At 33.4% G+C, this 9,570-nt stretch overlaps 2 long non-coding RNA genes across 2 annotated transcripts; both read left to right on the forward strand.

Annotated features, from left to right (window-relative positions):
- The first annotated feature begins 5,308 nt into the window (after positions 1-5,308).
- Positions 5,309-6,171, forward strand: LOC140837812 (uncharacterized). Its single transcript, XR_012119469.1, has 3 exons — positions 5,309-5,365; positions 5,436-5,578; positions 5,670-6,171. It is a non-coding gene; the product is annotated as an uncharacterized lncRNA (long non-coding RNA).
- A 360-nt stretch (positions 6,172-6,531) lies between these two features.
- Positions 6,532-7,604, forward strand: LOC140837813 (uncharacterized). The gene is made up of 2 exons (XR_012119470.1): positions 6,532-6,764; positions 6,854-7,604. It is a non-coding gene; the product is annotated as an uncharacterized lncRNA (long non-coding RNA).
- Positions 7,605-9,570: the final 1,966 nt, after the last annotated feature.

Here is a 9,570-nt window from a genome sequence, read left to right on the forward strand (position 1 = left end):
TAGTTTTTGTTATTTTAGGCTTTGGGACAAGGGTCCAAGTGTTGTTCTTCTCAAGCGCTTCCATTTCTTCTTCCATAGCAGAACACCACTTTTCTCTTTCCTTAGATCTCATGGCTTCTTGTAGATTCAGTGGATCACTTTCAATTTGAGATGCAACAGAGAATGCATAAGACATGAAATCTGCATGTCCAAACTTCTGAGGAGGTTTTATAATCCTTCTTTCTCTGTCCTTTGCAAGCTTATAGCCTTGCAAATTCAATGGATCATCAGTATAGTTGTTTTGCTGATCATCTTCAGATTTGTAATCATCTTGTACCCAGGAATCCGTGTCTGCTAGCTCCACCTTGATCCTTGTATTATCAGTATTGTTCTGAACTTCAGTTGGCATTTCTGCTAATTGTGTTGTCTTAAGTGGGAACATGTCCTCCTTGAAGGTCGCATCTCTACTGATAATTATCTTGTGATTTCCTGGTTCAATGCACCCGAGTTTATATCCTTTTACGCCTTCAGGATATCCTAAGAAAACACATTTCATTACTCTGTTATCCAACTTTCCTTTCTTAACATGAGCATACGCTGCACATCCAAAAACTCTTAGTTCATCTAAGAGTGAAGGATTTGCTGTCCATTTCTCTATTGGAGTCATGAATCCTAGTGGGACAGAGGGACTTCTATTGATCAGGTGACACACCGTGTTTGCAGCTTCAGCCCAAAAGGTCTTTGATACACCTGAATGTGTCAATATACACCTTACTCTTTCTAAGATGGTCCTATTCATTCTTTCGGCAAGTCCATTTTGTTGTGGAGTGTAAGGTGCTGTAAAATGCCTAGCAATGCCTTTGCTGTTACAGAACTGATGGAATTCTTTTGAGAAATATTCCAGTCCATTATCAGTTCTTAACTTCTTTACACTCCTACCAGTTTGATTTTCAACAAGGGTAAGACATTGCTTGAATTTATCCAATGCCTCACTCTTGTTCTTCAATGTGTATATCCATACCCTTCTTGAGTAATCATCAATTACTGTCATGAAGTATCTTGCCCCACCGTTTGATGGTACTCTTGATGGGCCCCAGAGATCCGAATGAATATAATCCAGTGGAGCAGTTGAGGTATGTTTTCCCACGTTGAATTTGACTCTTGTGGACTTGCCTCTTATGCAATCTTCGCAGAAATCCATATGTTCTAGTGGCTTCTCTCCAAGTAGTACTTGTTTATGTAATTCAGTGAGACCCTTTTCACTTATGTGTGCTAAAAGAAGGTGCCACTTTCTGGTATTAGTTTGTTTTGCTTCAACCGTACTTGCTGTCCCAACCAGAATGTTTCCTGATAGAACATATAGTCCATTTGTCCTCTGTCCCTTCATTATGCTTAGAGCTCCTCTGTAGACTGACAGTGTTCCATTTCAGCCTTGAACGTATATCCCGCCTGATCAAGGCTGCCCAATGAAATTAAGTTTCTTTTTAAATCTGGAACTAGCCTCACTTCCTTTAGTATGAAATCAGTACCACCTTTCATGTGAAGTCTTACAGATCCTATCCCCTTTATTTTAAATGTCTTAACATTTCCAAGTATGACTTCCCCACCATCAATTTCCTCTATGGATTCAAACCAGGATTTGTTTGGTGTCATCTGAAATGAGCAACCACTGTCAAGGACCCATTGTTGCTGTGTATTGAAATTTGTAACACATAGCACCTCGGCACTGTCATACCAATCTTGTACAATCGAAGCTTCTCCATCTGTTTTGTTTTTATCAGTTAGTCTATGACGATCAGGGCAATCCCTTCTGAAATGTCCTTGTTTATGACACAAGAAACACTTCAATTTTCTTGTTTTTGATCTGGATCTGCTTCGATTTTTGAATCTGAATTCTTTTTTATCTGTTCTTCCTCTTACATGGAGGCTGTCCCCAATATCTCTTGAATCTTTTTCAACGATTATTTGGAATTCCTTTGCCTTTAGTGCTTTTTGAATCTCATCAAAAACCAGTGATTCCTTTGCATATTTCATTGTTTCCACAAACACTGAATATGTTTTGGGAAGAGAATTGAGGACTAAGATAGCCTTATCCTCATCTTCAATTTCTATTCCGATATTTTCCAAATCCAAAATGAGTCTATTGAAATCATCTAGATTTTCACCGACCATTTTTGAATCATTCATCTTGAAGGCAAATTGTTTTCCTTTGAGATATATTATGTCTTGTAAAGATGTAGTCATGTAGAGGGATTCAAGTTTTACCCAGATACTAGCAGCTGATTTCTCCGATGAGACTTCGCGAAGTACTTTGTCACTGAGATGCAGCGTTAATGTACTGAACGCCAATTCCATCATCTCCACCTTATTTTATATAGGGATTCAGGGAGTCTCTTTTCTCCTTCTAGTGCTTTGGCAACATTTTGTTGTACCAGTATGGCGTGCATTCTTCTGCGCCATAGAGCAAAATCTCCCTTTCCGTCAAACCGATCAAGATCGACTTTTCCAGTCATCATCATGTTGTTGTAGCTGTCAAGAACCTGGTGCTCTGATACCAGTTGTCGATAAAATCCCTTCTCTCAGACTTGTCTTCAAGATCAGCATTCAAGAAGCTTGAACTTCAGTGAATGATTAACAGCAATATAGCATATAGTTGGTAATCCAAAATATTCAGATAACATGAAAAAGAAGAAGACACACAATTTACGTGGTTCGATCAAAACGATCTACGTCCACGGGAGGAACTCTCATTAGATATTCAAATAGAATTCAGTATACAACAAAACAAGAATCTCATGAATATACCACACTCTTCACATAAACACTCTTGTTCTTCTCCTATACATTTCAGAAGAACACTCTTGTCTATCTTTGAAGTTTGCTCTATATTCTCTCGGCTCACTTTTCTCATGCATCAGATTTTCATCTCTCCGTTCTTGTAACTCCTTAAGTTAACCCAGTGGATATCAGTATATTTCTCTACTAATCCAATCCTTGTGTTAACTTCTGGATCCAACGGCTATGCATCTCCTGAAGTTCCTGGCCATTGATTTGTTTCCAATCAGTTGAGCAGCAACTGTCAGCTAACTGATTTCACTTCTTGTTTTCGTATGAATGCTTTATTCTATTTTCTCACCAATTGTTGACACTTCACTAACAAAAAGGACATAAATTGCAATTAATATATATATATATATATATATATATATATATATATATATATATATATATATATATATATATATATATATATATATAATTCATAGGGTTGTTTTCAAATATAGCAAGATCCCTTCGAATCTTTGACAAACCAAACTTTTTTTTTGTTATTTACCCATATATCCAACCACAAAATATCTATTCTTCTCTCTTTTTACTGAGCTTTACATTCTCTAGGTGTAGTATAAAAGGATGAAAACATTTTTTATTTTTAATTTATTAACATATTATCAACTAAATCGAGTTAAGTCACTCCACAAAAGAGCTACAATTGCGCCACGGATCCTTGGCGTTAGAAGCTACGCAATGAAAGGTATTTATACCATTTTAATGGCAGGCGAAACGGAGCTGTAAAATATATATCAAGTCCCAACACCCAAAAAGAGTCGAAATAAATTTCTGTATATATATTTCTTTTAAATAAATCGTCTTTCGTTTATATTTGATAACTAAATTTAACCAAAAGTTGTTAGGCTACCCACTTCATTTAAACTTTGTATATAAAGGGGAAAAACAACCTAATGTGACGATAAAATATTTTCTGAATGTTATGCTAAGTTTGGTTAAAATTAATATTGTTTATGTTGAAAAATAGAAAGAGTATAAATATAACAGTAAATTGCCCATAAATTCCTATTTGAGTTCTGAACTTTATGGTCAGTACCCAATAGTTAATATATTTATATTCAATACCTGATAAATTGTATTTGTATGTTTAAACTCCCCAATGAAGAGGAAAATATCGAATTACCCTCATATTTGATTAAAACTCATTACTACCCTCCTACTTATATTATTTTTCAGATACTATTACTTTATTATTGTATTATATCTTCTCTCCCTTCTTCTTCAGAGCTACTTCGACCGAGTGAAAGAATATCACCACAAAGAGGGAAAGCTTCAACAGAGACGCAGCAAATGGGGAAAAAAAGGCGACAAACAAATCTGCAGAAGCTAGCACCTCGAATAATGTCGAAGAACTAGAAATAAGAAGAAATTCAAGCAAGGTACGAACGAGAACCACATTTTCCTCAACGTCTAGGTTTGTTAATTGTGGAAACTTTTTGTGGTTTTGAAACTGTTATTGTTTGTTTTAGGTTATTGACAACATTTTTTCCTCAATTTATAGGATTTGTTCTTGATATTGTTATTCATTCGATTTTTTAGTTGTACTGTTGATATTTTATGAAATTTTGATTAAATGCAAAAATTAGTAGTTGTGCTTGATTTCGAAGCTGTTGTTCCAAATTCCTTTTGTTATGAAAATTCAATTTTTATGTGATTATTTATTTTTACGTCTACTGTTGTGGCTAGTGCAATTAATTTTTTTGCGTCTAATATCATGGCTAGATTTGTAGATCAAATAGACATGTCTAAATACTATTTTTTGTTTTGTGTATATGCAATTATGTTCTGTTTCTTCTTCTTTTTTGTAATTGTGTTTCTAATAATTATTGTATAATTGTTTTTTTGTTTTTTAATGTAGAAAATATTGGAGAAGACAAACTAATTCATGATTATCATGAGAAGAAGAGTGATAAAGAATATTTTTCACGATGTTCCCCTCCTTATTTTAAAACTGTGATGGGAGAATTGAAGCCAATTCTAGGTGAGCAGCATATGAGTCAGATAAATGATACTCCTTTCGCCAAATGGATTGATATACTAGTCCTTGCTATTAGTAGCGGGCGAATTAGTTATTTTCTAAACAGATTTCAGGGTGATTCATGTTCTTTTTTTTTTTGTGATAACATTATTATCCCTTTCAAATTAGATGATTTCTCTATTGTGCTCGGCCTACATCACATTGGACAACCAGTTGACTTGGACCTGAAAATGGAGTCCAAATTTTTGACACGTCATTTTGACGGCAAGGTCACCAATGCCAAGCGAATAGCCATTTATGAAAAATTGATTTTCCTTCCAAGAAGTGACGATGAATGTGATATTGATGATTTTGTGAGAACTTTCATTTTGTTCATTTTCAACTGCATAATATTTCCCACGGGCAATTATATCACTCCTGGATTTATATTTCCTTATCTCGATGATCTTACGATATTTTTTAAATATACTTGGGGAGATGCTGCCTTTCGATTTTTATATCGAGAAATATGTCAAATCGGGGAAAAAGCTTTATGTTGATGGATGCACGGTTGGATTGATGGTTAGTATTCAGCTCTACTGATTATGATCTTAGTATTTTTCATTAACTTTTATTTTACTTTTTGTTTTAGGCTTGCTTATATGAGACGGTCACAGTTTTAGGAGTAAGGCGTGGTTTAAATGTTTACCCTTGGTTGTTTTGTTGGGGAAAAAGCAAGATCCCACTAAATTCAGCTGACACTGAAACATTGTTGAAACGCATAGATTCAACTCAGTTACTTAAAATTATTTTAGTTTATTAATCGAGTTGTGCAAAATTAATGTTTAGTTGATTGACATTTGTATTTATTTTTATATGTGAATAGGTTCTATCGATACATCCATTTTGTGAAGAGGAGAAGTTGTTAGTGGACATGAATATTGTTTTAAAGCAAGAAACGAATAGATCTGAAGTAAAAAGTTTTGAGAAACTTGTCATGAAACAAAAGAATGATATAAAGATGCTGAGAAAGAGATGTGCTGAATTAGAGGGTGAAAAGGTTCGACGTAGAATGAAGGGAAAAAGGTTTGTGGTGGATAAACATGACAATGTTGTTGAATCTGAGGAAAAGGTTGGTAAAACAGAAGAAAAGATGATTCTGAGTTAGCACATGATGCAAGAGCTAACTTTGGTTATTTTGTTGACGTGGTGGTAAAAGAAGTTGTTTGTGATTTGGCTAAAGAAAAGAAAGAGTTAGATGAATCTCATTCTTTGAATGCTTCGGTTGATGAGAGCATTGGTGGTAGTTTGTTGCTACTTCTGAAATGGAGAAAAAAAATGTTTTTCAATCTTCAATTGCGGATCATGTGAGGGCTAGGGATGATCGTGTGAAGAAAAAAAAGGTTCCATTTTTGTGACTTCAGCTAGCTCAACACCAAGACGTAAGAGGAAGGTGACAAAAAAGGTAAATGAAGTGTCAATTATTTCCAAATCGATTTGTTTTTCAGTATTTTTGTTGTTATTGATGTTTGGATTTTCTGTTTTACTGCTGAATATATCGCCGCTTTTGGACAGGAAGTTATAGATGTTGAGAAGAAAGGCAATAATCCTGGAAAGGTTGCCATGGAGAATTTCAAGGTAGATCAGATTTCTGTAGACATGAAGAAGCTGATGATGAAGAGAGAAAATTGGTGACAAACTTTCTTGCTAGAAAAGAATTGTTGTACGTTGATCTTTCGTACGTTTCTTCTTTTTATTTTCGTAATAATGTGTCCTAATTTTTTTAATGAAATTGAATTTTCTATTTTGTAGTGTTGTCGTTTGACAAGATACAGTTATGTGTTTAAGTGGACCGATATTATGTCATTTTCTTTTTGGTGATCCTGTTGAGTTTGAGATAATTAATGTTTACATGAGAATTATGCAAAAGCAAAGTTTCCAACATGGATTTGAGATTTATTGCATGGACACAATGGTGCAGGTTCGTAGCAGTCCGAGTTTTGCCTTTTTTTTTTTGTTTTCGTTTTACTTTATTAAGATAAATGAGTATATATGTTGTTGAATGTGTAGAAAGAAGTCCTTACAAAATTGGAACAACATGGGAAAAGATCGATGGTACATCAGGATGATTATGGAGCTTTTCTTTCACTGATGACATCTTTCACGATGGGTAGACTGCAGGAACTGACTGGAGAATTATTTAGAAGATGCAGATACATTATCTTCCCTATAATGACATGTGGCATTGGTTTTTGTTGGTTTACAAAAGAGATGAAGGGATATTTAAACCGTGGAACTCCATGCATGATCCATTCGCAGTTGGGAAAGTCAAAGTTTATGTAAGTTTAACCATAATATATTTAAATACAAATTAAGATTAAATTTTGAAAGTATTGTTTGTTGCAGACAAAGTTTTTGGCTGGTTCCGTACATCACTTATGGGGATTCGACCTTGTAAGTGAGTTAGTGTTAAGAGAACCTTGTCGTCAACAAGGTGCAACCCTCTATTATGGCGTCTATCCATGCATGTGGTTGGAGTGTCTAGCCCGTGACACATATGAGATCTGGAGCTATACACAGGATGTGAAGATGGACACTTACCGAGCACGTTTGGCAGCCAAAATATTATTTGATGAAAATGGATTGTTGAAAAACAAGTTTCAGTAATTAATTACTCCTCACTATTCTGATGGTTAAGAAGTTACAGTAGTACTGGAGTTTGAACATTTCAAGTCTATGTTGTTTTGTTGGTTTAAATTATGTAATGATGACACACAATTGATTATTATCGTGTTTGTGTTAGCTGTTACGCACTTCAATATCTATTTCTGTTAAGGTATTGTAGTTCTGGGAAAGTTTGGCGTATCATTTGTTCACTTTTCAGAGTTTGGTTTACGTGGTATTTTAAATGGTACATATCAAGTTAGAACAGAAAATTGAGTACAAAAATTGCTTTATTGAGTATATTATGTGTAACTATGAGTACAAATGTTTAATCGAGTATATCTAACATATCTAATATTTAGTCATACATTAGTAAACACACAATAATATTTAACTAATCAAGGACAATGTACACAAAAATTGAGCACAATATACACATGAATTGATTACAATGTACATATGTATTGAATACAGCGTACCCGTAAATTGAGTACAATGAACACATGAATCGAGTATAATGACTTGTCAATCCAGTACAACGTAGAGTAGTTCATCTATTCATGCTAGGATCACCAAGTCATTATCTGGGTGAAGTTGTTATTATGTCAATTTTAAAGTACATAAAATGTCCGATTGAGTCTAAGTTAAATAATCCAGGATAATTTAAAAGTTTATTGAGTACAATATCTCTTCCATCGATCACCAAGATATAATATTATCTAGAGTTGTAGTGTGTCAATTTTGAGGTACGTAAAATGTCTAATTGAGTATATAAGTTAAATAATCGAGAATAATTTACACGTTGGTTAAGTAATCAAGGACAATATACACATGATTTGCGTACAATAGATGAATATATTGAGAACAACATATACATGAATTGATTACAATGTACATATGTATTGAGTACAGTGTACCCATAAATTGAGTACAATGAACACATGAATCGACTACAATGACTTGTCAATCCATCACAACGTAGAGTAGTTCATATATTCATGCTAGGATCACCAAGTCATTATCTGGGTGAAGTTGTTATTATGTCAATTTCAAAGACCATAAAATGTCTGATTGAGTATATATATTAAATAATCGAGGTACAATACACAATAAATCGGGTAAACATGTACATAAATTGAGTACTCAAATTGAAGATATATAAAATTCATGAAATTGACATATAACATGAATTTTAGTACTCGATTAATGTACATGTATACCTGATTATAACACATGTATACCCGATTTATTGTATAATGTACCTCATAACATATGATATGTACTTTCATCAAAATATAGATGAATAGGTTGGATTTACCTTGAAAATAACCTATGTCCACCCGCAAAACATAGCAAGAAGAGAAGTGATCTTGTACGCTTTAGAAGTTCTTGTACAACACATCAAGTGATGGTACTATAAAATGATATTCATCCTTCTACTTTACTTGGTGAAGTATTGTATCTCATATATATTCGTCTATAAAGAAGTTGTTATTATGTCAATTTCGAAAACCATTAAATTCCTGATTGAGTATATATATTTAATAATCGAGAATAATACACAATAAATCAGGTATAAATGTTTTAAAATCAGTTATACATGTACATAAATCGAGTACTCAAATTAAAGATATATAAAATTCATGAAACTGACATATAACATGAATTTTAGTACTCGATTAATGTACATGTATACCTGATTATAACACATGTATACCCGATTTATTGTGTAATGTACCTCATAACATATGATATGTACTTTCATCAAAATATAGATGAATATGTTTGATTTACCTTGAAAATAACCTATGTCCACCCGCAAAACACAGCAAGAAGAGAAGTGATCTTGTACGCTTTAGAAGTTATTGTACAACACAACAAGTGATTGTACTATAAAATGATATTTATCCTTCTACTTTACTTGGTGAAGTATTGTATCTCATATGTATTCGTCTATAAAGAAGTTGTTATTAAGTCAATTTCGAAAACCATTAAATGTCTGAATGAGTATATATATTGAATAATCGAGAATAATACACAATAAATCAGGTATACATGTTTTAAAATCACTTATACATGTACATAAATTAAAGATATATAAAATTCATGAAATTGACATATAA

This window comes from Primulina eburnea, chromosome 8, assembly GCF_022965805.1.
Source record: "Primulina eburnea isolate SZY01 chromosome 8, ASM2296580v1, whole genome shotgun sequence".
Taxonomy (NCBI): domain Eukaryota; kingdom Viridiplantae; phylum Streptophyta; class Magnoliopsida; order Lamiales; family Gesneriaceae; genus Primulina; species Primulina eburnea.